The sequence below is a fragment of the Dipteris shenzhenensis genome, chromosome 30 (genome assembly GCF_047967505.1).
Source record: "Dipteris shenzhenensis isolate YYH24624 ecotype China chromosome 30, Dip_SZ_1.0, whole genome shotgun sequence".
NCBI classification, from domain to species: Eukaryota; Viridiplantae; Streptophyta; class Polypodiopsida; order Gleicheniales; family Dipteridaceae; genus Dipteris; species Dipteris shenzhenensis.
This window is the reverse complement of record NC_141625.1, coordinates 46,471,059-46,497,931: the sequence shown is the minus strand read 5'-3', so window position 1 is coordinate 46,497,931 and position 26,873 is coordinate 46,471,059. Positions and strand designations below refer to the sequence as shown.

The 26,873-nt window shown below is 50.0% G+C and overlaps 1 protein-coding gene across 2 annotated transcripts in view; it reads right to left on the bottom strand.

Annotated features, from left to right (window-relative positions):
- LOC147882224 (lysine-ketoglutarate reductase/saccharopine dehydrogenase bifunctional enzyme) overlaps positions 1–26,873 on the bottom strand; it is a 257,686-nt gene that overhangs the window by 166,245 nt on the left and 64,568 nt on the right. The gene's annotated exons all lie outside the window — the stretch shown is intronic.

The following is a 26,873-nucleotide window of genomic DNA, read 5'->3' as shown; positions in this document are numbered from 1 at the left end:
ACTAGGAATAAACAGGGGTGACCTAGAGGTGAACATGGGTGACATAGAGGTCAACATGGAGAGGTGACATACGAGTGAATAGGGGTGAACGAGGGGTGAACAGAGGTGACCTAGAGGTGGACATGGGTGACTGAGAGGTGAACATGGGTGATTGAGAGGTGAACATGGGGAGGTGGCATAGGAGTGAACAAGGGTGAAATAGGGGTGAAAGGGGTGACCTAGATGTGAACATGGGTGACAGAGAGGTGAACATGGGGAGGCGACATAGGAGTGAACAGGGGTGAACTAGGGGTCAACATGGGTGACCTAGAGGTGAACATGGGGAGGTGACATAGGAGTGAACAGGGGTGAACTAGGGGTGAACAGGGGTGAAAGAGAGGTGAACATGGGGAGGTGACATAGGAGTGAACAGGGGTGACCTAGAGGTGAACAGGGGTGACAGAGACGTGAACATGGGGAGGTGACAGAGAGGTGAACAAGGGTAAGAACCTGAACCCCCTGTTCACCCATGGGAGGTCACCTGGAAATCCTATGTCACCTCCCCATGTTCACCTCTCTCTCACCCATGTTCACCTCTAGGTCACCCCTTTCACCCCTAGTTATCCCCAGTTCACCCCTGTTCACTCCTATGCCACCCCCCCATGTTCACACCTCTGTCACCCTTGTTCACCTCTAGTTCACCCCTGTTCACCCCTAGTTCACCCCTGTTCACTCCTATGTCACCTCCCCATGTTCACCTCTCTGTCACCCATGTTCACCTCTAGGTCACCCTTGTTCACTCCTAGTTCACCCCTTGTTCACTCCTATGTCACCTTCCCATGTTCCCCTCTCTGTCACCCATGTTCACCTCTAGGTCACCCCTCTTCACCCCTAGCTCACCCCTGTTCACTCCTATGTCACCTCCGCATGTTCACCTCTCTGTCACCCATGTTAATCTCTAGGTCACCTCTGTTCCCTCCTATGTCACCTCCGCATGTTCACCTCTCTGTCACCCATGTTAACCTCTAGGTCACCCATGTTCACCCCTATTCACTCCTATGTCACCTCCCAAAGTCCACCTCTCTGTCACCCCTGTTCACCCCTAGTTCACCCCTGTTCAATCCTATGTCATCTCCCCATGTTCACCTCTAGGTCACCCGTGTTCATTCCTAGTTCACCCCTGTTCACTTCTATGTCACCTCCCCATGTCCACCTCTCTGTCACCCATGTTCACCTCTAGTTCACCCCTAGTCACCCCTAGTTCACCCTTGTTCACTCCTATGTCACCACCCCATGTTCACCTCTCTGTCACCCATGTTCACCCCTAGTTCACCCTTGTTCACTACTAGTTCACCCCTGTTCACTCCTATGTCACCTCCCCATGTTCACCTCTCTATCACCCATGTTCACCTCTAGGTCACCCCTGTTCACCCCTAGTTCACCCCTTGTTCACTCCTATGTCACCTCCCCATGTTCCCCTCTTTGTCACCCATGTTCACCTCTAGGTCACCCCTATTGACCACCCCTGTTCACTCCTATGTCTCCTCCCCATGTTCACCTCTCTATCACCCATGTGCATCTCTAGGTCACGTCTAGGTCACCTCTGTTCACCGCTAGTTTACCCATGTTCACTCCTATGTCACCTCCCCATGTTCACCTCTAGGTAACCCATGTTCACCCCTACTTTACCCCTGTTCACTCTGATGTCAAATCCCCATGTCCACTCTCTGTCACCCATGTTCACCACTAGTTCACCCCTGTTCACCCCGAGTTCACCCCTGTTCACTCCTATGTCACCACCCCACGTTAACCTTTCTCTCACCCTTGTTCACCCCTAGTCCACCCCTGTTCACCTTTCTCTCACCCTTGTTCACCCCTAGTCCACCCTTGTTCACCCCTGTTCACTCCTATGTCACCTCCCCATGTTCACCTTTCTGTCACCCATGTTCACCTCTATGTCACCCTTGTTCACCCCTAGTTCACCCCTGTTCACTCCTATGTCACCTCCCCATGTTCACCTCTCTGTCACCCATGTTCACCTCTAGGTCACCCCTAGTTCACCCCTGTTCACTCCTATGTCACCTCCCCATGTTTACCTCTCTGTCACGCATGTTCACCCTTTGGTCACCCCTGTTTCCCTGTTCACTCCTAGTTCACACATGTTCACTCCTATGTCACCTCACCATGTTCACCTCTCTGTCACCCATGTTCACCTCTAGGTCACCCCTGTTCACCCCTAGTTCACCCCTATTCACTCCTATGTCACCTCCCCATGTTCACCTCTCTTTCACCCATGTTCACCGCTAGGTCACCCCTGTTCACTCCTATGTCACCTTCCAATGTTCACCTCTCTGTCACCCTTGTTCACCTCTAGGTTACCCCTCTTTACCCCTAGTTCACCCCTGTTCACTCCTATGTCACCACCCTTGTTCACTCCTATGTCACCCCCCATGTTCACCTCTCTGTCACCCATGTTCACCTCTAGGTCTCCTCTGTTCACCCCTATGTCACCTCCCCATGTTCACCTCTCTGTCACCCATGTTCACCTCTAGGTCACCGCTATTCATCCCTAGTTCACCCCTGTTCACTCCTATGTCACCTCCCCATGTTCACCTCTCTATCACCCATGTTCACCTCTGGGTCACCCCCCTAGTTCACCCTTGTTCACTTCATGTTCACCCTAGGTCACTCCTTGTTCACCCCTCTGTCACCCATGTGCACACCAAGGTCACCCCGTGTTCACCCTTGGTTCATCTCTCGTTCACCTCAGTCACCCCTATGTCACACTTGTCCACCTCTGTCACTTCTTTGTCAACCAGTGTAACCTTTTTCCACCATGGGACCACTTCTAGAACAAGTCATCCTTCTCTCTCTCACGTGGCCTATACAGGAGGTATATAATTCAAATCCAATTTTGCCACCTTTTCCATTCAAATATTGCCACTTGCCTACACCGCTTTTTTTCTCACCTCCCACCAGTGCTATATTTAACGTTGGCCAAGCATAGGTACTTGATGATCAAATCAACCATCGGGATCCTCAGTTTTGGCGTGCATCTTGCAGCCCTCCCACCTCCTATGCTATTTGTGGCACCTGCTAAATTAAGCTCACCTTTGACGCCTCTCTTCCTTGCAACCATTTCCAACAAAATCACTTGGCAGCAACTAGTTCCTCTTGTAGTGCCTGGAAGCTCTCTTTTTAGCCCATGCATACCTGTCCCGATAGGTCATTCGGTCAGCCATGTCGATAAGTTCGCCATATTCCTCGAAGGCTGGTTTCATCCCTTCCTGCTTTGGGTCCTCGAGAGCTATCACCGGAGCCAGTGTGTCGATGTCTAGGTAGTGTGTCAATGTCTAGGCAGCAACTTGAAGCTCGGGATGCTTTTTTGTTGAAAGCGAGCGTCTCTTGCAAGGGAAGTGTGAAAATTTGGTCCAAGTCCTCCTCTTCCATGCAAACATGAGACCGCTTCCGCTTTAATGCAAACAGAAGCCGTTTGTGATCCTAGCTCTGTTCCTCTATCTAGGCCTCATGGGTGAATAGACTCAGAGGATGCGAAGTAGATATCCAACATATCATTCTGAGGCAGTCAAGGACAATCAGCTTGAAATGGTATCTTACCCCAAGCAAAAATAACCTCGCCAGGTCGAGTTTCCAACGGGTCCTGTTTAGCAGCCTCCATACTCGGATCAAGGGTCAATCGTCGAGACACCCGGGGTGGTGTCTTCACGTCACCAATGGCTCCCAAAGTAAGATTCAAGTTCAATAACCTGTGTCGCTCTGATGCCTCTCCACCACGAGATCTCAAGGCAGAGGTCCCTGCTGCCATAACTGATGTCGATGGACCCCCCCTGAGCTGTGGGGCCAATGGCCGTATCTGTGCACCCGACTGACCCTGATGTGATGATCGGAGGGGGGATGGTCATAACTGCGGGGAAGGTAATTGGTAATGTCATGCCATGGTGGGTGAGACCTGAGGAGGGCAGAGGAGTGACCGGAAGAACATCATCAGGGAAATCAAAATCTTCCTCGAAGGGAATGGATGGAGAGGCAACTCCTGCATGAGCAGCAGATGACAAAGCTCCAGAGGCTAGCCCAAGAGGGGATGGCTTAGAAACATGTGCTGCAGATGTGGGTATAGCAAGAGTTGGAGTGGAGACGGGAGAGGAAGAGGGAAGAGAGACTGATGCAATAGAGACCGAAGATGCTAGGGCTGCAGTAAGAGCCAGTGAAGCTGAGGGGAACCATAGGAGAAGAGGAAGTATGTGAAGGTGGAGGGAAAAGTGCAGGTGTTGCAGCCCACCACTGGTGCAAGAGGTAGGTGAGGTGAGGTCCACAAGTACATGTGTGTGTGCCTCTACGTGTGCGATTTCGAATAGTGGCCCGGAATGTTGAATAAAAGAGGGATGCAAAATCATACTCAGTGATGGTGAAGAGAGCATTCAGAGTAGGACGGATATCTTTCGTGATGTAGTAATGCCCGGGTGCTGAATAGAAGCGAGTGAAGAAGTAGCGCTTCTCTACTTCCACCTTCCAAAACCTTTTTGCAATCATCTCCCCTCCTGTTGGGTTTGCACTGTGAAAGGAATGAAAGGAGATGTGGTGAATCATTGGAAGGAGGCTGAATAGGGAGAGTAGGGAGCCCCATGTACTGTGAGACCAAATTGGGTATGAGAAGCTGCCTGGAGCCCATGAACTCAAAAGTGTCGGTGATGGAGTCATAAGATCTGATGAATTCTGTACACAGTTCCACATCCACAGGAGGGAAGATGACCTTGTCGAACTCAGTTAGATAGAGGATCTGGATCTCTGAAGATATCAACACCAAGGATAGTTTGAGGTTTGGATCCAGAAGAGGTTTAAACATAACCCGAATGTGGGAGAGAGGAGGGGTGGTTTTCAAAGGGCTCTGTATCTCTGTTGGCCCATCCGACCCCTCTGAATGTTGTCGCTATGCAGAGGGGGTGTACTCTGAGCCCCCATGGTTGGAAGAAGAGGCCCTACAGCTCTGAGAGTGGGAAAGAACCTCCAGTTGCTGTCTTGATTGTGGTGGCTCTCCATCCGAGATGATAGTGATGTCCGGACCAAGATGGGGATGTTGAGTTGCTGAAGGCATCAATGATGAAGTCGGCATTGATGATGCAGTGGGCAAAGCTGATGAAGTGAGCCCTGCTGATGATCTCGGCACTGATGAAGGAGTCGACACTGCTGATGAAGTCGGTCTTGCTGATGAAGCGGGAGCTGCTGATGAAGTGGGCCCTGCTGATGAAGTGGGCCCTACTGACTGTACTATAGAGGTTGTAGGCATGGATGAAGTCATCTGCACTGCAAAGGCTTCCTAGGACGTCATGGCGGTATAGAAAGGGGTAAAGAGCTTATCTTTGGGCAACCGTGGCTTATACTTGTGCTTCTTCTTGAGCATGAAGAATCGATAAGCTGTAAAGTAGAAGCTGATGACGAAGCAGAAAGGTGAGCTCATGAAGAAGCAGGAAGGTGAGCTGATGACGAAGCAGGAAGGTGAGCTTATGACGAAGCAGGAAGGTGAGCTAATGACGAAGCACAAAAGGAAGGGCAGCTCATGACGAAGCAAGAAGGGAAGTTGCTGGCGAGGTGATAGCATGGAGGGAGCTGATGAAGCAAGAAGGGAGCTGCCAGGTGATGGCGAGGAGGGGAGCTGATGGAGAAGCAAGAAGGGCTGGCGAGGTGATAGCAAGGAGGGAGCTGATGAAGCAAGAAGGGAGCTTCCAGGTGATGCCGAGGAGGGGAGCTGATGGTGAAGCAAGAAGGGCTGGCGAGGTGGTGTTGATGTAGAGGGGGAGCTGATGGCAAAGCTAAAAGGGCTGGCGAGCTGATGGCCAGGTGGTGTTAAGGTAGAGGGGGAGCTGATGGCGAAGCAAGGAGACATGGATGGCAAAGTAGGGAGGAGAGAGTAAGATTACGCAAAGGAACGCTAATCAGAAAAAAGAGAGAAAAAGCTCGGTGCAGGAGGGTGGAGACGAGAACGCAGGGTGGAGGGCAAGGTGGCGCAGCAAAAGAAGATAAGAGTATGTGCTGTGAGGGCTAAATATTCAAGTCGAGGTTCAGGCCTAGGAAGGCCAATTGGTAATAGAGGGAAAGGGGGCAGAGAGCTGAGGCGTATCCCTATGGCGGGATGGGCAGCAGAGGGTTGTGGGCAACAAGTGGCAAGGCTAAGGGATATGCGATGGGCAATAGAGGGTTGAGGGAGATGAGATTTGCACAGGGTGCCTAGGGAACAGATGCGCAACCAGAAGAGGGTGCTGCCGGGAGAGGTGCAACCCCAGGAGAGGGGCGAGATGGGCTGCAGGGAGAGGTGCACTGCACCTGGCAGATGTGCGATCCAAGGAGAGGCTATTGCCACGGGCTCATTGGAAAGGGAGCTGCTAGGACAATTTGTTGATGGAGGGAATTGCAGAAGAAGATGCAATCAAAGAGAAGGAGCTGTATAGAGCTTCCAGACGTTGCTGCAAGAGGAACTAGTTGCTGCCAAGTGATTTTGTTGGAGAGGGTTGCAAGAAAGAAGAAGAAGAAGAAGAAGAAGAATATATTATCGTCCTCTGAAGACCAAAACCGGCCTATGGACCTGGGCAATACAATATCACAAGTACATGAAAGCTCCTCCCGAAGATGGGAGGGTGGAAAGAGAAACCACCTTCTAGGATTTAGGTGGATTCCTATGCTTGAAGAGCTTATACACAAATGTTCCTAAAGCTGAAGGTGACCCTTTATGCAGCAAATCAGCCAGTTTGTTATGTCCCTCAAGGAGGTGATTGAACTCTTCCCTAATGTGTGCATAGTGAGGGCATATCATTACCATGTGTTCTTCTGTTTCAACCATACCTTGATCACATAGTGATCAAAGGTGAGCTTAATTTAGCAGGTGCCACAAATAGCATAGGAGGTGGGAGGGCTGCAAGATGCGCGCCAAAACTAAGGATCCTGATGGTTGATTTGATGATCAAGTACCTATGCTTGGCCAACGTTAAATATAGCACTGGTCGGAGGTGAGAGAAAAAGCGGTGTGGCCAAGTGGCAATATTTGAATGGAAAAGGTGGCAAATTTTGAATTTGAATTATATACCTCCTGTATAGGCCACGTGAGAAAGAAAGAAAGAAAGAAAGTGTATTATTGTCCACTAGAGGCCAAAATGGGCCCATGGGACATCAAGAACTCTGCATACAAGAGAGAAGGATGACTTGTTCTAGAAGTGATCCCGTGGTGAAAAAAGGTTACACTCGTTGACAAAGGAGTGACACAGGTGGACAAGTGTGACATAGGGGTGAATGAGGTGAACGAGGGAAGAACAAGGGGTGAACCAAGGATGAACACGGGGTGACCTTGGTCTGCACATGCGTGACAGAGGGGTGAACAAGGAGTGACCTAGGGTGAACATGGGGTGAACAAGGGTGAACTAGGGGGGTGTTGAACATGGGTGACAGAGAGGTAAACATGGGGAGGTGACATAGGAGTGAACAAGGGTGAACTAGGGTTGAGCAGGGGTGACCCAGAGGTGAACATGGGTGACAGAGAGGTGAACATGGGGAGGTGACATAGGAGTGACCATGGGTGAACTGGGGGTGAACAGGGGTGACCTAGAGGTGAACATGGGTGACAAAGAGGTGAACATGGGGGGTGACATAGGAGTGAACAGGGGTAGTGACATACGAGTCAACAAGGGTGAACTAGGGGTGAAGAGGGCTAACCTAGAGGTGAACATGGGTGACAAAGAGGTGAAAATGGGGAGGTGACATTTGAGTGAACAACGGTGAACTAGGGGTCAACAGGGGTGACCTAGAGGTGAACATGGGTAACAGAGAGGTGAACATGGGGAGGTGACATAGCAACGAACACGGGTGAACTAGAGGTGAACATGGGTGACAGAGAGGTGAACATGGGGAGGTGACCTAGGAGTGAACATGCGTGAACTAGGAGTGAACAGGGGTAAACTAGGGGTGAATAGGGGTAAACTAGGGGTGAACAGGGGTAATAGAGAGGTGAACATGGGCAGGTGACACAGGAGTGAACGAGGGTGAACAAAGGTGACCTAGAGGTGAACATGGGTGACAGAGAGGTGAGTGAACAGGGGTGAACTAGGGGTGGACAATGGTGACCTAGAGGTGAACATGGGGAGGTGACATAGGAGCGAACAAGGGTGAACTAGGGGTGAACAGGGGTGACAGAGAGGTGAACATGGGGAGGTGACATAGAAGTGAGCATGGGTGAACTAGGGGTGAGGTGAACAGGGGTGAGCTAGAGGTGAACATGAGTGACATAGAGATGAACATGGGGAGGTGACCTAGGAGTGAATAGGCGTGAAGAGGTGAACATGGGGAGGTGACCTAGGAGTGAACAGACGTGAACTGGGGACTGGGGTGACCTACAGGTGAACATGGGGAGGTGACATAGGAGTGAACAGGGGTGAACTAGGGGTGAACAGGGGTGAACTAGGGGTGAACAGGGGTGACAACTAGGGATGAACAGGGGTGACAGAGAGGTGAACATGGGGAGGTGGCATAGGAGTGAACAGGGGTGAAGTAGGGGTGAACAGGGGTGAGCTAGAGGTGAACATGGGTGACAGAGAGGTGAACATGGGGAGGTGACATAGGGGTGAACAGGGGTGAACTAGGGGTGAACAGGGGTGACCTAGAGATGAACATGGGGAGGTGACATAGGAGTGAACAAGGGTGAACTAGGGGTGAACAGGGGTGACCTAGAGGTAAACATGGGTCAGTGAACAGGGGTGAACTAGGGGTGAACAGGGTGACCTAGAGGTGAACATGGGTGATAGAGAGGTGAACATGGGGAGGTGACATAGGAGTGAACAGGGGTGAACTAGGGGTGAAAAGGGGTGAGCTAGAGGTGAACATGGGTGACAGAGAGGTGAACACGGGGAGGTGTGTGTTCCAGAGAAGGCAAGGGCTGTTTCCATCTTGCCAGAGAAGGAGAAAAAAGCTCAGTATTTATTGATCTCCCACCAAAAGAGCACAACTTGGCAGAGAGTAGAACCTTGACAGGGTTAGGAAAAGGAATACTTTTTTTTTTTTCGAATGAATAAAAATCCAAATAATAGGAATGGAAATCCTTATCCAAAGAGAGAGAGTCAATGAGGATGATACATCTTTACCCATGAGCCATTTACAGGTGCTGGTAAATTCTTGCCCTCCAAGGTGGCCAAATAAACCCCTCCACTGGGGATAATCCTCGTGATAAAGAAGGGCCCTGTCCAGCCACTTACAAATTTGGGTTTATGCTTTAGGAACTTACTGGAATATAACAAGACTAAGTTGCCAACTTGGAATTAGCTCTTCGTGAGATTTCTGTCATGCCATGCTTTCTGCCTCCTTTGCCATACTTCCCAGCAAGGATTGCTTCACGACGATGTTCATCCAAGGCTTCAAGATCCCATAATCGCTCAAGTGTGCATGCCTCCAGGTTATCATCCATCTATGCCATGACCCTAGTAGTCTTCATGTGGAACTCATAGGGCATAACCCCCTCCAGGCTGTAAACTAGCTGGAATGGTGAATATCCAGTGCTAGCCTTGTATGCTGTTTTGTACGCAAAAAGAGCGGTTGGTAGTAGAATATCCCAATTTGCCATGGAATGAAGGCATAACCGAGCCACAATATTTGACATGGTCCGATTGGAGCTCTCGGTCAACAAACCATTGGCTCGAGGGTAGTATGAACTAGAGGTCTTGTGAACAATTTGCAGTTGGGTGATGAGGTCAGTAATGACATCATTGAGAAAGTGGGTACCTCTGTCACTCATCAATTCCACAGGACATCCAAACCTAGAAATGATTTGATCATACAAGAATGAGGCCACAACTTGAGCAGTGCAGGTCTTCACGGCCTTCGCCTCCACCCAGTTAGTGCTATAATCAGTAGCAATCAGAGCATACTTGTTCAATCTTCGAGTTTCAGGAGAGATGGGTCCAACAAAATCCAATCCCCATCCATAGAAGGGTGGTACATGGCTGGATGGCTGAAGGGGAAGGTACTCCCGTCGGGTAGGCTTGAGTCGCAGCGGCGCACATGAGCATAGCAGTCTTGGAATAGCTTTGGCCACCACAACCTAGAGCGCATTATCTTTCTAGCAGTGGCCTCTGGTGCCATATGACCTCCCCCCATTCCTGAGTGAGCCTCTTGAAGCATGGCTTGTGTTTCATGAGGGAGCACACACCTCCTTAAAATGTGGTTCTTCCCCAGCTTGTACAACTGACCCACGATCAGTTTGAAAGGAGCAGCCTGAACAATCTGCCTCCAATTTTGTGCTGGAGTTAGCCCTTTGGGGAACTCACCTGTAGACAGCAAGTGTACAATGTTTTCATACCATGGTGGAAAGCAGTCTATGGCAAACAGGCAGTCATCTTTTGGTACTGTGACATCGACACGGAAGAGACCCGCATCTGGAAGGTCATCATCAACTCCTATGGCTGCTTCACCTGAAGAGATCCTTGACAAGTGGTCTGCACGTTGATGCAGTCATCCTGCTCTCACTAGGATGTCAAAGTCAAACTCTTGAAATAGAAGTATCCACCTGCTCAGTCTCCCCCCAAGCGTTGGTTTGTTCAGTAAGTATTTGAGAGCTTGATGATCAGTAATGACGACAAACTTACTGCCCAAGAGATAGTGCCGATACTTTGTCATGGCATAGACCATGCCCAAGCCCTCGCGTTCAGTGGTGCTATAGTTTCTTTCTGCTCCGCTGAGTTGTCTGCTCGCGAAGTACATAGGTAGGTCGAGTTTGTGCTCTTCATCTGGTTGGGCCACTATCGCACCAATCGCCAGCCCACTTGCATCTACATGCACAAACTGGTTGGGTCCTCTGTCCCAATGTTAAGATACCTCCAATCCCTGGCATGCTTTCTTATGTGAAGTTGTTCGGTTCTTCTACTCCCACTGCTAGGTGCGCAGCAGTATCATCCAAAGAAAAATCCCCCACTACTTCCATCCAAGAGCTCGGAAAGGACCTTCTTCGAGCTGCTCCTGCGAGCTTCCCCCTCCCCTTCCGTACCTCTACCTCCCTTAGCCCCTCCTCCTCGCCTCGACCTCTCCCGCCCCTACCTCTCCGCCCTCACCTCCCCTCACCCGCCGCTGCCGCCGCGCCCTCCCTCGCAACCCTCGCCTCACCTCCGCCTCACCCCTTCCCTCCGACCTCACCCCCCCCTCGCACCTCCGCTCACCCCCTCGCACCTCCGTCTCACCCCCCCCCTCACCGCTGCCTCTCCGCCCTCACCCCTCACACCCCGCCTCACCCCCGCCTCGCTCCGCCCCCCCTCGCTACGCTCACCCCCTCGCCACTCCGTCCCCTCTCCCCTCGCCCTTCCGCTCCACCCCGCCCCGCCACCACTCCGCTCACCCCCCGCCTCCCGTTTCGCCCCCTCACCCCTCGCCTTCCGCCCCCGCCCCCTCCCACCTCCCCGCCCTTCCGCTCCACCCCCGCCTTCCCTTCCCGCCCCCCGCCCCCCCCCGCCCCTTCGCTCCACCCCGCCCCTCCGTCCCACCCCTTCCCCCCGCCCCCCGTCCGTCCTCCCGCCCCACTCCGCCTCTCCCCCGCTTCCGTTCCCGCCTCCCCACCTCACCCGCTCTCCGCCCCCACTCCTCCACCCCGCGCCACCTCCGCTTCTTGTCCTCCCATCCCGCTTCCTCCGCCCTCCGCCCTCCATCCCTCCCGCCACACCCAGGCTCCACCCTCCCGCATCTACCCCCCCCCTTTTTTGGGTGGTAGCCTCTTCCTCATCGGAAGCCTCGCAGTTTGTCTTGGCGGTATGGCGGCTCCCTGCCCGGAACCGGAGGCCCAGACGGACCCCCCCTCTCCAGATGCCTACCGCGTCATCCTGACAGAGCAACAATCATCTCGGGTTTAGGAGGTTGCCAATGACTTTGCCCTTACCTCTGTTTATGGCAGAGTCATTGGACATTCCCCCTCCAGATCAGCCATCAGGGACTGGCTCCAGTCCACTCTCATGCTAGAGGACGGCCATATTGAGGAGGTGGCCCTTATGGGAAGGGGCATCTTCTGGCTCAAACTCTCCAATGCGAAAGCTGCGAGCAACCTGATTGCTGGCTCCCCCACGTCAGTGGATGGAAAGATTATCATGATAGTCCCGTGGTACCGTGGATTCAACGCAGCGGATTTTGATGCTCGGTTCCGTATACCTCGCCATCCAGTGACGCTAGTTTTTCCAGGTCTTGCTGCTGAGCTACGGCCGATTGTCAGGGACCTGGGCTCCCACTTTGGCTGGGTTATGCACGATACTTTCGCCGATGCGGTGACTATGGCAGGAGCCCCCCGAGTCCGTGTGGATGTGGCAGATCCTGCGACTCTCCCGGCAATGATCGAGATCGTGACAGATGCTGGCAGCATCACCCAGAGCATGGTAGTCACCGGACAGCCAGGACAGTGTCTGAGGTGTCACGGCTTTGGGCACCTGGCGGCTGTTTGTCCACGCTTTGCCAGCTCTTCTCAGCCTCCCCCGCCCCCTCCCTCTCCGCCCCCTCCCCCCCCCTCCGGGCAGCCACGCCAGGAGGAGCAGAGGCAGCCGGAGTCCGGACCAGAGTTAGCTGGCGGCTGGACTGAGGTTAGAAGGAAAAGAGGAAAGAACAAGAAGATTTCTGATAAAGGCAAGGAGGCAGAGGTTACCCAACCTTGCAGCAACACCTCAGAGACCCGGCAGGCAGCCGCCCCAGGGACCTGGGAGAGCATCTTCTTCGACGGTAGCCCGCCCTCCACAGCCTCAGGTCCCCCTCTCTTCCTCTCCCCAGCCTCTTCCCATTCAGCCCCAGCCCATCCCCCAACTGCACCCCATATCTCCCGACCCACAGCTTCAGCCCCCTCCTCGTCCTCCTCAGTCTCCTCCCCCTCCTTCTCAGCCCCAGTTCCAGATGCATCCCCATCCCTCCCCCCCCCCGCCTCTTTCAGCTCTCCCGCAGAGCTAGCTGCACCGACGGTTCCTCAGCCGAGGGCAGCCCCCGCTCCCCCTCCTCCTCCTCCTCCGCTAGTCGCCCCTGAGGAGTCTGAGTTGCCTATTCCCCAGCCTCCTCCCCCTCCCCCTCCGCTGGCAGGACACCCTGAGTCTACACCACCACCGGAGCAGGCTTCTCTGTCCGCTAGCCCCTCAGTGGCAGACTCTGACGGGCCTTAGCTTCAGGAGAGAGAGCTCCCCCGCGACTTTTACAGATCTGGCCCATGGGACTACTTGGATGTGGCCGACCTCAGGACCTTCCCTGCTTGCCTCGACATCAGTATCTTCCTGCTCCGCAAAGGGGCGGATGGGAAGATAGGCGCCTTGGCCCCTAGGGATGGCCCTAGCTTTGCTTTCACGTTCCTGAGCGACGGCACCGAGACCTGGACAGACGACTCGGTCTGGGAGGCTCTCAGGGAGCAGACGCATGCTCAGGTTTGCTCCTGGATAGGCCCGTCCGATGGGCAGCTTCTCGAGACTCAGTGGTCCGAGGGTGACGTGCGCCTGCGGTGGCATTGCGCCGCCAAACGCTTCAAACTGATTGTGATCCTCAGGCCCCCCCTGTCTTGGCCCCTCCCCCAAGATGTCAGAGCCTGGACTCCTCAGAAACTCCGTGCCTTCTACGGGATGTCCACCTCAGAGATCTCGAGCTGGCTCGAGAAAGCTTTCGTTCATGGTACCAAAGGCCTCTCGCCTTTGCTGAAGGTGTTGAAGGACGGGCAGGACGACCCCGCTTCCCCCTCCAAACCTTCCCATAAGCGTCAGCGCCTCCACTCCGAAATGTCAGCTTCTTCTTCGACTTCGACCGCGAGCAGACAGTTGTTTGCAGCCTCCCAGTCCTCACCATGAGCCTACACCTCGTATCCTGGAATGTGAACGGGTTTCACTCTTCTGGCACCCGTGGTCCTAGGAAGCTCATTTTGAGACAGGAACTTCAGCCAACAGTGATTGGTCGTTTGGATGTACTTCTGCTCCAGGAGCACAAGCTTTATGCGGTTCACTCCCGTAGATGCAGGAAGATTCTCCCTCGACGCTCTCACACTTATTGGGAGCCCTCGATTGGCGCACTGGGGAGGAGTGGTGGTGTCTCTACTTCCGTGGGCGAGCAGCTAGCCCAGGGAGTTTTCGGTCATGGCACGTTGATACCAGGCCGTGCCCTTTGGGTAGGCCTGGAACTTGCATTCTCCAGAGTTGGAATCCTCAACATTTATGCTCCCACAGATCTCCGTTGCAGAGCCACCTTCTGGAGGACACTTACAGGGATTCTCCCAGACATGGATTCCTGGATTGTTGGAGGTGACTTCAACAACCTGGAGACCTTGGAGGACCAGCAGGGCAGAGGACCGGAGTTTATAGGTATGTCTCAGGCAGAGCAGTCCGCTTGGGACTCTTTTATCTTTGCGACAAGAGGTAGGGACAGTTGGCGAGACCCGTCCTTCCGGCGTTGGCACGGGAGCTTGGACTTCTCGTGGGGCTTCCGCAGGGAAGGAGGCAGACTCCTGGAGAGGCTGGATAGATTTTATGTTAGTGATTGGGCCATCAGCAGAGGCGGTCAGGCGGGTATAGTTCCAGGGACGACACTTTCCGACCGTGCGCCTGTGCTCTTATCATTAGACTCGGCAGCTCAGGCCCTTCCCCCCCGCTCATGCACAAGCACCCCCAGCTCCAAGGCTAAATCCTGTTCCCGTTCGGACACAATTCCCACAACTACTCAGGAATTCGAATCCACGACCGTATCCAAGAGCATCAAATCCAGCTCTTCAGGTAGTTCCCATACATCAATTACAAGCCAAGGAAGTAGACTCGCTATTTGAGTATGAAGTAGAGTACCTAGTGTACTATATAGAAGGTGCAGAGGGTCTAATACTAGTTTATGCCAATCAAGTATGACCCAACACATTTCGAGCACCAATCAAGTGTTACAGTTGTGGAGAAAATCATCGGATCGTAGAGTGCCCTCATCATGGTAGTCCCGCTACTTTCCAACCACTCTGCAGAGATTGTGGCATGGGACATGCCTATATGGATTGTCCCATGAGAAATAAGGTCCCAGAACAAATAGAGGTTAAGCTTGACGTCCCCATCGGCATCATTGGGGTGGACCATCAAAGTCTGGGTCTGCGGCAGCCAGATCTACCAGCTCGCAGCCCTACAGGTTCGACAGGAATGGTGGGGTAGAGAGAGAGCTCTTCGGAGGGACCTCGCCTCCATTCAGCGACTCCAGCAGGCATCCCCGGGCTCGGAGGAGCTTCGGATCCAGGCCCTTCGAGCCAGAGCCCTTCTTGAGGAGACACTCCAGCGTCGCGGCTAATACAGGAGTTCAGCAGAGGTAGCCAGTCTGGGAGATTATTAGCAGCATCGCAGGGTGGCACATTTGGACCTTGCGTTGCGCGCAGATCCTTGGTGGCACCTCCTTATCGACTGCCCAGATCATGACTGATATTTGGAGCGAGATTATTCATACCCTCAGAGGCCAGTGGGACCAGATTCAGGGAGATTCCCGGGCCGGTCGGGAGAAGCGGAGACGCTTCCTCCGGGCTTGGGACACACAGGGCCTCTTCTTCGAGCAGACTTCGCAGGGCCTTCGGTGGCGCTACTCACCACCCCGATGGCTGTTCATTCACACTCGCCTTATCCCTCCGTGAGAGAGAGATTTACTTTTTTGTTACCTTTTAGGGCTGTGTCATATTTGTGAACGCAGCCCGTCAGCTACAAGCTGACCTTTTGTATCTTGCTCTCGAAGTAATATAATTAGCACTGTTTTTTCGGCAAAAAAAAAGAGCTCGGAAAGGACGGTTGGGTGTCTTCTGGAAATGGTTGAGATGTAGAGGCAGCACTTGGGCCCATTCTCTTTTTGCCTTTTTGTGCTTGCTTGAGCATTCCTATGTATGGTAGTCCAACCACCTCGTATGTAGTTTCAAGAACCTCCTGTGTCCTTTGGGGGTCAGCTTCTGACATGTATAAGTCAAGTAGAGCAAGGTCCGTGACATCTTCTTCTCCCTGTATGCTGTGGTTGCCTTGCAGGTCTGAAGTTCCAGATTCCAGTGTGAATGTGGACGGTACCTTCAAGTTGTCCAGTCTCTTGGCCCCTCCTAGGTTGGTCAGGATGCACAATGGATTCAATAACCCTTCCAAGAGTCATTTCCAGCACCACCTGCCTTCCAGTGACATCAGTAAGTAGGTGGTCATCCTCTTCTTCTGTAGATCCATGAGTGTCTTCTCCAGTACCCTCATTGTGCTCAGCCAGTACATCATCTATGTGGTCATCCTCTTTTTCCACAGATTCATGAGTGTCCTCTTTAGTACCATCACTATGCTCAGCCAGCTCATCATCTTCTTGTATAGCATCCTCTTCCTCCTTTGTTGTGACCCCATGGTCTTTTTCCTAATATGAGGCATCCATGTCGTGTGCCTCCATCACTTCCATTGCTGCTTCATGGTCTTGCCTTTGAGTCACCCTGTTGACCTCTCCACCACTTGGTCTGGTACTTGTGGTCATCATTCGCTGATACATGTGGGGATTATTACAAAGACCAAAAGGCATCCGTTCATACATTAGGTCAGCCAAACCAGGTGGTGCAGAGGCTTCCTGGCTCACCTCTTGCGCATTCCGTGAAGTACCAAGATGGGCTTCAGGATCCTCTTTTGGACACAACTCCACCATGTTGATGGCTAAGGATCCCAGGGCCCCCATCCAATCCAAGATGACAGCTTCTTTCTCATCTGGTCCAACATGTTCGAACAAGTACGTCAAGCTCTCACCATCATCTCGTGCTGTTGTTGCATAGGTTTCATCTTGGAAGGGTGAGTCCTCCACATAGGTCAGCTCTTCTTTCCGTAGGGGCCAATCCCCAAGTGCCCATCGCTCCTCTTCCACCCCTTCTTCTTCAAAATCCTCTTCCCCAAGTTCCACAGGTCGGTGACGAGCCCTTCCAGTAACCATGTCTATTTCTAGGGATGTGGATCCCAAAGGCAGTCGAACTTCATCACTTGACCAATCTTCAATGGCCCTTGCTGAACGTAACCATGGTCTACCAACAAGTAGAGGATAAGTCTGCTCACCCTCCGTCATATTAAGTACGATAAAATTAGACAGGAATGTAACTCCCCAATCTTCATATGAACACCTTTGAAAGCCCCCATAGGCTTCACCTTGCGTTTATCCACCATGCGCACTTGAAAATGTACGTCGGTTGTCAATTTCAAAACCCAGTTGTTGAAGAGTACATCTCGGCATGATGTTCACTGCTGCCCCACCATCCAAGAAAACATCTTTCAACTCCACCCTGTTGATTTCCACTGCGAGCTTGGGACTTTGTTCACACGTGAGGGCAGCATAGGCTGAGCAATTGTCTAGTGTTACTCTGTCGTGAACTGTTACCGTCTCTGGTGTGGGCCTGCCCTGAACAGATCCCCTTTGGCGACCTCCTGGCATGCGATTCAAGATGCGATTCAATAATGCAATAGTCTGATGCTTGATATGTGGAAACAATTGACAGAGTTGTCATAGGGTGATGTTGGGCCTAAAATCCATCAAGTCGTCCATCAAAGAATAAGGCTGGACAGTAGCAGTAGCCTTTTGTGCCTTCATCCGCTGAGCTTCTGGTCGAGGATCGAAGCGGTTATAAGGGGATCCATACCCACCCCGTCGACCGCGGTTATAAGGGGATCCATATCCACCCCCTGACATAGGTGGTTGATACTGTGCATAGTAGGGCAGAGGATAGAAGTATGGAGCCCCAATCTAACTGGGAGTAGGAGCTTGGAGCAAAGGAGGATTAGGAAGTAGTGGAGGTGGAATGATAGGATGGGTAGGTGGTTCAGGTGCCTTCAAAGGGGCTGAAGCTACGAGTACTGGCCCCGAAGTGGTCGGTGCAGTTCTGTTGACTGTAGCCACCAATGGTTCTCCAATTGGATACTCTAGTAGAAGCTTCCTCAACCCCTGAAGATACCTACACTCAGAGGCATCATGTCCATGAATTTCACAAAATGTGCAAAAGGAGGTCGGGGTGGGTACCTTACGCTTCGATGGACATTCCCAGTAGCCATGGCCAAAACCCTTGCAGTTGGTGCACCAGAGACCACTTCTTATCTGAACTTCAAAGGGTGACGGTCCATCCACCCTTGTTTTGTCTTTCAGACCTTCTTTGATTTCTTCTAACTCCTTCTTGAGTTGCTGCCATGCATGTGAGCCCTCTTCTCTCGGAAGTTGGGTGGTCTGGGTGGGTGTTGAGGCGAAACTTAACTGGGACCGTTCCATCTTCACCGCTTCCCTCAGGAAGTCTTGTAGTGAGGCATGCTCAGGGAGTTTGTCAACCAGCCTTATAGCAATGGAGGGTAAAGCCTTCCAAAACCACCCCTTCATGACGGCGTCATTGGGTGGCATAGACATCTTCGTGGCCAGGACGCTCACCCTTGTGTACATCTCCGAGATACTTTCGCCAGGCTTCATGGTATCAGTGAATAACTCTTGGACAATCATGTGTTCGAATTTTTCCAACTTGAAAGTGCGTAAGAATTCCTCCCTTAGGTCTGCTATCCACGTCTGGAAGTGGTGGTCAGGGGGAAATTCACTGTACCATACATCCGCGGCATCCTCCAATGACGAGGGGAAGATGTAAGGAACGCATGCTCATTCTCCACACCTTTAGCTCTACATGCTGTGAAGAATTTCCTCACATGAGCTTCCGCATCCTCATGGAGGTGGCCTTTGAACTTTTGAGTCTTCACGTGGACCTTGTTGAGTAGCTCAAGAAGTCTAGCTCTGTCTGTAGGACTGAGAACGGCCATCCCCACCCGAGAGGCTGAAGTAGATGCAAGAGTTGGAGGGAGTCCCAATGGAGCAGTAATGAGTGTGGGTACTCGGAGGAGACCACACCGACAACACCTCCTGTGGAGGACCACAATGGGGAAGTCACTACTTATGTAGGCATAGAGGAAGTGTACACAGATGGTCCTGCATACGCGGAGGGTCTCAATGCTGCAGAGGGAAAGGGTGAGAACATAGAAGATGTGGGGGTCAAAGAGGATGGGAGAGCATTTGGGAAAGAGAGGGACAGAGTTGAAGTCATGGATGAGTAGGCAGTAGGGAAGGAAGGGGGTGGTGGAAAACGCAGCACCGGTGTGGATGGAAAGGGAGATGAAACCATCATGGCAGGTAAAGGCATGGCCGGAGTAAAAGTACCCCCGAGTGGGATAGATGTGGAAGAAAGATTAGCTAGGAGCCCGGAGCTATGCATAACAGATGAGGTAGCAGCTTGTCCAGCAGAGGTCGAGGCAGGAGCAGATGGAGTCACCACTCCAGCAGAAAAGGTGGTTGATGAAGACATCATTGCAAGAGGAGGAGAGGGGCTGCCTTGATCTTGATGAGTCCCTGAGGAGCCCTCGTCCTTCGTAACCTCTTCTGTGTCGATGAAGTTACTTGCTCTGGCTACTGCTCCAATGGGCTCACTTTGTGCTCGAGTTGAGGACTTCGCAAACTTACGTCCCACGTAATGCTTCTTGTACCGAGTTTGGTCTGCCGGAAGTCTTTTCTCCACTCTCCTCAAGTGCCTCCTAGTTCTCTCACTAGCTCCTTCAAATGTTTTAGAACTACTCGGCATAAGACCTCTCTCTACTTCACTTGTGCTACTCATCACTAGCAGTGTCCCACTGTGATCGCCATAAACTGTCTGAGGGGGGGGGGGGGAGGGGTTCCTAACACTTCCGGAAGTATTACCAGAGGCCTAGGGCCATTGGTGCGAGAAGAAAGTAAGACATGCCATAGGTGTCACTGATGGTAGACGAGTGCTAGTCGATGGTGTCAACTATGTGCAAGTGATACAAGTGCAGAAGTGATGTGAGCAAGAAGAAGACTAAAGCGAAACAACATCATAAAAGCCAACCCTTGACATGAACGGAGCAGAACTCCAACCACATGACACAGGCTCCGTTGTACTAGGTGAAGGGAGAGGAGGGGAGGAGAACACAACGGGAAGAGACCTTAGAGAAGCGAGCAGAGATGGGAAGTAGCATAGTTCATTAGAAAGCCAGATGACTGATACACCAGGAGAAGATACACACGAGGCGAGCTCTTGACTCTAGCCTCTCACTCCCTCACTCATGCCTTTCGCCCCTGCTAGAATGTCCCCCCTCTCCTCCGTTTCCCCCTCTTCACCTTTTCCTCATCTGCTCCCCCCGCTGGAAATCTCCTTTCCTCCTTCCTATTGGATGTCTTCCTGCATCCTTAGCCATTCCACTGTTTGTCGGCCGCTTCGTCCTGGATGGCATCTGCAACACTCTAGCCTGTTCTAAGTTAGTGAATCCCATGCTCCATGTGTACTCCTGTTTATTCCATGTGCTCCTAACACTAGTTGGTTGCAAGGGTTGGTGCACCACCTATACCTCTTAACTGTTGGATTGCTTCCCATGTGCACTAACAGGTACCGCGTGTGCGCCTGTGCACTCTGTTGAACTGCTTCCCATGTGCACCAACAGGTGTACCCTGTGCACCATTGCGCCAGTACTTCCCTCTACTTCCCTCTGATCAACTTTGACCATGGTGGGTCGAGGCTGAGGTTTGGTACTCTTCAATCATGTATTGCTCCCGTCATATCCAAGTCATGTCCAGGTCCTGTACAAGTCATGTCCAAGTCATGTCCAATCATGTCCATGTCAAGTCATGTCCAAGTCAAGTGATGTCATGTCCAAGTCATGTCAAGTCATGTCCATGTCAAGTCATGTCCAAGTCATGTACTGTTTGTTCCAGAGTGACCATGTGAACACATGTGAACACGATGCCACTAGGTATGACCAAGGTATAACAACCTTGGCATGTTGCTGAGGTGACCATGATGTGACCTAGGTGTGACTCTTGGTGGGAGTCCTTGACTGGGAGTCCCTGACTGGAGACTCAGAGTACAACAAGCACATTGCTAAGATTACTGATATTCGAGTTTAGCTTGCAGCCATTGATGAGGACATAGAAGACAAGAAATTGCTCTCTATTACCCTCAACATCCTAGCTCCTTCATATGGCACATTTGTTACCTCCTTGACCATTATGCTCAAGGCTGCTCCACTCACTTTAGTTGGCTTGCTCTTACAGGAAGAAACAAGGACTTCCAATGCTGCCCATTCCTCTAGTCAAGGGGAGCAAGCACTTGCCACCCATGGAAAGGGTAGATTTCAGCCTCCACGAGGTCATTTTCCAAAAAAGACCAGACATGCGCATTAGCCTAGGAAGGAGGGAAATGCAAACACAAATGCATGGAATGCAGAAAAAGGTGCAAAGGTGAAGAAAGACAGTTGCAATTATTGCAAGAAGCCTGGTCATTACATTACAGAGTGCCAGAAACAGATTGCCAATGAGAAAAAGAGGCAAGGCACAAGCAGTAACTATGTTGCACCAGCTGAGAATGCAAATGCTTCACCATTTCCTGCACATTTTGCAAAAGAAGGAAAGGATATTGTATTAACTACATTTCAGGACAGATTTGGTGCCAGGGGGGATTGAATTGCATATGATGCTTCTCATGCTTCATCTGGTGATTCTTCATTTGCTGCCATAGATACTTGCTATCTAGATAATAATGCATCGAAGCACATGACTAACAGGAAAGAGTGGTTTGAAGAAATCAAACCTGTTTATGGAAAACAGATCACTTGTGCGAATAGTGCATCTCAGGACATCACAGGAGTGGGAGATCTTTCCATCCTTCCGAATTCAGGAAAGAAAAAGTATATCCGTGATGTTTGGTATGTTCCTGACTTGAGGAAAAATCTCGTTTCAGTTCCATCCATGGCCCATGATCAGCACATGCTCGTGGAATTTCAAGATGATCAATGCATGATTAAGGATCCAAAGAAAGGATATGAGATTGTGGCTACCAGTTCTTATGTAGCCAGCATGGGTCTTTACAAGCTTGATGCTCAGCTTTAATCAGCACGCTTTGGATGTCTCATATGCTACTCCTGGTGATTTACGGCATGCCAAGTTTGGTCATGTGCATAACATAGCTTTGGCATACCTACATAATCATGATATGGTTGAAGGTTTGCCAAAGTTACAGCAAGCCGCTCAAGAGGTGTGTGAAGGGTGTGCACTTGGAAAGTTACATCCTCTACCTTTTCTTTTCTTTTTTTCCAAAAAAGATTACTTCATTAAGTATGCATGAAAGCCGCAAGAGAAAGCTCAAATGCGGGAGTACATCATGACATGCATGAAAGAAAAAACAGCTCAAAAAGAGCTAACAAAAATCCAAGGTGGAGGCTGAAAATGCCACCTCAACCCCAAAGAAGACTCAAAGAAGAACGGAGATCCTCTCCAACCTCTGAAAAAAGTATCTCTCTTGGCTGTAGCTTCTCTGGAGGATCCCTGCATGCTCGCCCAGATGGCCATCAATGTGTGTATAGTATCAGTCCATATACTGGCCATACACTGGGATGGGTGAACCTGTGAACCCTGCATCGCCTCCGTACATTGTCTACCTTTCAAAAAGGATGACCCAGGTTCAGTAAGAGCACACACGGTTTTGCAGATTGTGCATAGTGATATTTGTGGACCAATGAATGTAACTACCCATAGAGGATATCAGTACTTTGTTACATTCATTGATGACTATTCTAGGTTCACGTGGCTCTTTCTCATGAAATGTAATCTTAAGTGTTCAATTGGTTCAAGGAGTTCAAGGCATTGCCTGAGAGCCAAAGCAATTATAGAATTGGAACACTCAATTCCAACAATGGGGGAGGGTACACTTCAAATGCCTTCGAAGGGTACTTAAAAGAGAATGGGATAAGGCATCACAAAACACTTCCATACGCGCCTCAACACAATCGATTGCAGAGAGGAAGAACAGGACTCTCATGGAGATGACATGGTGTATGCTGAAATTTAAAAAGATGTAAAAAGCATTTTGGGGTGAGGCAATAGTTACAGCCACATATATTCAGAATTGATCCAAGCTTGATGATAAGAGCACTAAATGCATCTTTGTGGGATCTGGCACTAAAAGTAGAGGCTTCAGGCTTTATGATCTAGCCACAAGGAAAGTAAGCATAAGCAGGGATGTTTTATTTGCTGAGAATGATAGCATGCAGCCCATCAATGAGGATTTGCCTCAATATGATGATGATGCACCTCTGGATATTGTCCAATCTGAGGATGATGCTGATTTCAGTCCTTCAATTGATCTGGGTCTCCACTTGATATTCTCTCTACCTTTCAAACTTCAGCTGAGTTGCCACATGTTGAGGGTGCTTCTCCCTTGAATGTTTCAGATTTGCAGCCAGCTCATGGAGAGGGACAACCCAATATTTGGAAGCACTATCACCGTTGTGCAAAGGATGCAACTACGGGTGCACTTCCAGGTGCTATTCTCAGTGGTACAGGTGAAAAATCAGTTCCAAGATGGGCTAGGTTGACTCTTGCAGATGCCAAAGATTAACCCACTTTAGGGAGAACCATGGCCAGCACCAAAAGTGCTCAAAATCATGTCAATTTTGCCTTGATGACTACAGTGATGGAAGCTAAAACTGAACCTCAGCGTTTTGAGGATGCACAAGGACATCCCGAGTGGCCGGAAGCCATGAAATCATAAATTCGATCCATTGAGAAGAATGGTAAGGTCAAGTATCATGCAAATGGTATTGTTGAGAAACACAAGGCCTGTCTTGTTGCCAAGGGGTATGCTCAACAAGAAGGAATTGACTATGAGGAGACCTTTGCTCCGGTAGCCAAAATGACTACCATTCATTGTATCATTTCTTTAGCTGCAATTTATGGTTGCCCAGTCTTTCAGATGGATGGTAAGACTGCTTTTCTGAATGGGGATCTCAAAGAGGTCTATGTGCAACAGCCCCAAGGTTTTGTATTGGAGGGACAAGAGCACAAGGTATGCAAGCTGAAAAAAGCATTATATAGGCTCAAGCAAGCACCTCGTGCATGGTATCACAAGATACATCAGTTTTTTCTGTCCTAGGGCTTTGTGGATACACATATGGAGCCCAATCTCTATGTTCTAGAAGAAAATGCAGATTTGGACATTCTTGTGCTATGTATGGATGACATTATACTCATTGGCACTAATTTGCAGAAAATTGCAGTAGTGAAGTCCGTCTTATGTCAGACATTTGATATGACAGATTTGAGGTTACTTCACTATTGTCTTGGCATTGCAGACCCAAGGGGGGGGTCAGCATGTCACATACAAAGTATTCCAAGGGGGGGGTCAGCATGTCACTCATTACCATGCATTCTACAATGACTGTATTGTTGATTATGGGGCTATGGCGGGGGTCAACACCCCCAAAGGCAATGTTTTCTCCTAAGACTCATGGGGGACTGAATATTCTCAATCTTCAGTTTCATATGTTTGGCAAGAAAGAGCACTATGATTGCTGATTTTTTTCAGCAAAAACAGCCATGGGCTATTACGTTAGCAACTATGTGTGGAAACATGAAGTCCCACGCATATGGGCATTGGATTACAGATCACTGGGAAGCAGTCATGAAACCTATCTCGAGATTTTATGAAACCAGTCTTCTCCTTGTCCACCACCTGCTTACATTTATCCCTGATTCTCAATGCCAACGCCTTAGCTAGAATCTTATAAGTAGTACTCAGCATAGAAATGGATCTCTAGTCCCTCACACGCATCCTTGTCTCTTTCTTCGGGAACAATTTAACCAAGCCTGTGTTTACACCAGCAAACAAACACCCCAATTTTATTGATTCATTTACCATATCTAAATAGTCCCCACTTAACACCTCCCAAAATTCTTGGAAGAATTTTGCTGTCAGTGCATTCGGACCTAGCTCCATTGGAAAAGGGAATCAAGCTGAGTAAGCATGATGAGGCTGAAAAGTTTAACGGCACACTCTATAGGCAGCTGGTGGGTAGTCTTATCTACTTATGTTCCCCTAGACTAGACATTGCCTATGCCACAGGGTTACTCAGTCAGTTCATGCATTGTCCCACAGTCATGCATTGGAAGCAAAAAGGGTTCTCAGATATGTACATGGTACACTCTCTTATGGGCTGCATTATGCTCCAGATGGTGACGTATTGCTGAGTGGTTGGTTAGGGGACATCGATGATTACAAGTCCACTTCAGGTTATTGCTTCTCATTGTGCTCCGCGTGCATATCATGGCTCAGTAAGAAGCAAAGCCATGTCTCTCTCTCCTCCGGTGAAGCTGAATATAAAGCGGCAAACACAACCACTCTGGAATGTATATGGTTAAGGAAGCTACTTCATGATTTGCATCATGCTCACGATGGTGAGGCATCTCCGATCTTTTGTGACAGCCAGAGTTGCATCGCCATTGGCAACAATCCTGTCTTTCATGCTCACATGAAACACATTGAAAATCACTATCATTATGTGTGAAATGTATTCAAGATGGCTTCATTGATCTTACATATTGTTCCACTGAGGACAATGTGGCGGATATCTTCATGAAAAGCCTGTCAGCGGCTATCTTCACATGTCATCGACATGGCTTGGGGATCAGAGACATTCAAACAATGTCAAGGGGGGTTGTAAAATGACATTGTACTCCCATAGGTTGCTATATCCACATAAAGGATGAATTTGTGCAACCATGATACTTTAGGTACTTCAAGTACTCTTGAGATCATTCCAGAGTACTTCAGCCATATCATTGAGGAGGGATTTGTGGAGATATACAATGATATGGTGGTGTAGGATAGACTCGGACTTGGTCTATTTTGTGTGTTAGTACTTGGACTATATATACCAAGTACTTGTACTTCATTTGGTTAAACATATGAGTTGGAGTTCAATTGTGTCCACTTCTTGTTCTCTTGTGTTCACAATCCATCTCCATTCTTGTTCCTACAAAATCAATATTCTTTGATGGATAGATAGGAGGTCATCTAGATCTAGAAGATCTAATTTGTTTGTTTCCAAACACAAGCAATTTTTTTATAGAGCAAGGTATGAACTCTATCAAACATCTTCATGATGGTTCTATTAAAATTCATCTATTAGTATTTAAAACCGTAGCATCGAGGAAAAAAATTCAGACAAAATACCAAGGATTGTTCGTGCACAGTATCACAAAAGGTTCCATAGACAACATGATTTGTTCTGTAAATTACAGGTCAGCAAGAAGAAGTGCAGCCAAGTAGGATGATAAATACACAGAAGAGACAACAGCAGTACATGACCACCCCCAAAAAAAGGCGAGCCTACTTAGGCCATGACCCATCAGAAGGCCTGGAACTAGCTGTAAAAGCCTACATAACCTACCCAGTGGTCTGCATTGAGAGGGGAGGAATTCCACGAAAAAACAAAGAGAGGATAAGGCCTTGAGCAACTCTAATAGCTTACATAACCTATCACTAAAATTGTGTAGGGAGGAGGGGAAGAAACCATCCTTACTAACAATCACCCAAAATGTAAGGCATGGGGATAACAAGGAGAGGGCCAATTGATGAATCTCACATAGGATCAATCTTAGAGTATACCAAGACCCAACATAGATAATCCCTGTGCAAGATTGGGGGGCGGGGGGGGGGGGATGACATTGTCCTAATTTTTTATACAATCGACTCTTCATGTATCTTACTTAATTAGATTTCTCATTCTTGACTGAGAGAACAGAGGACCAACTTAGCTTGCGAACACATAGAGAGGACATTTCTAGATAACCTTCAACTTTGTTTCAGTTGATGGAAAGGTTCAAAAGCAAGAGCTATGTGGGCATACTAACAACCATGTGGTTTCTCCTTGAAACTAACCTACCTAGGCACATCATTCCAGCAGAGCCTCTCCTTGCATTACAGGGCTAATGTTACTTATGAGATATTACTATATCCTTTCAAAATTTATAAGATGTCTTCTTATTCTTTTCAAGGAAGAAATCCATATTGTTAATCTGAGCATCGAGGGGTTGCTGAC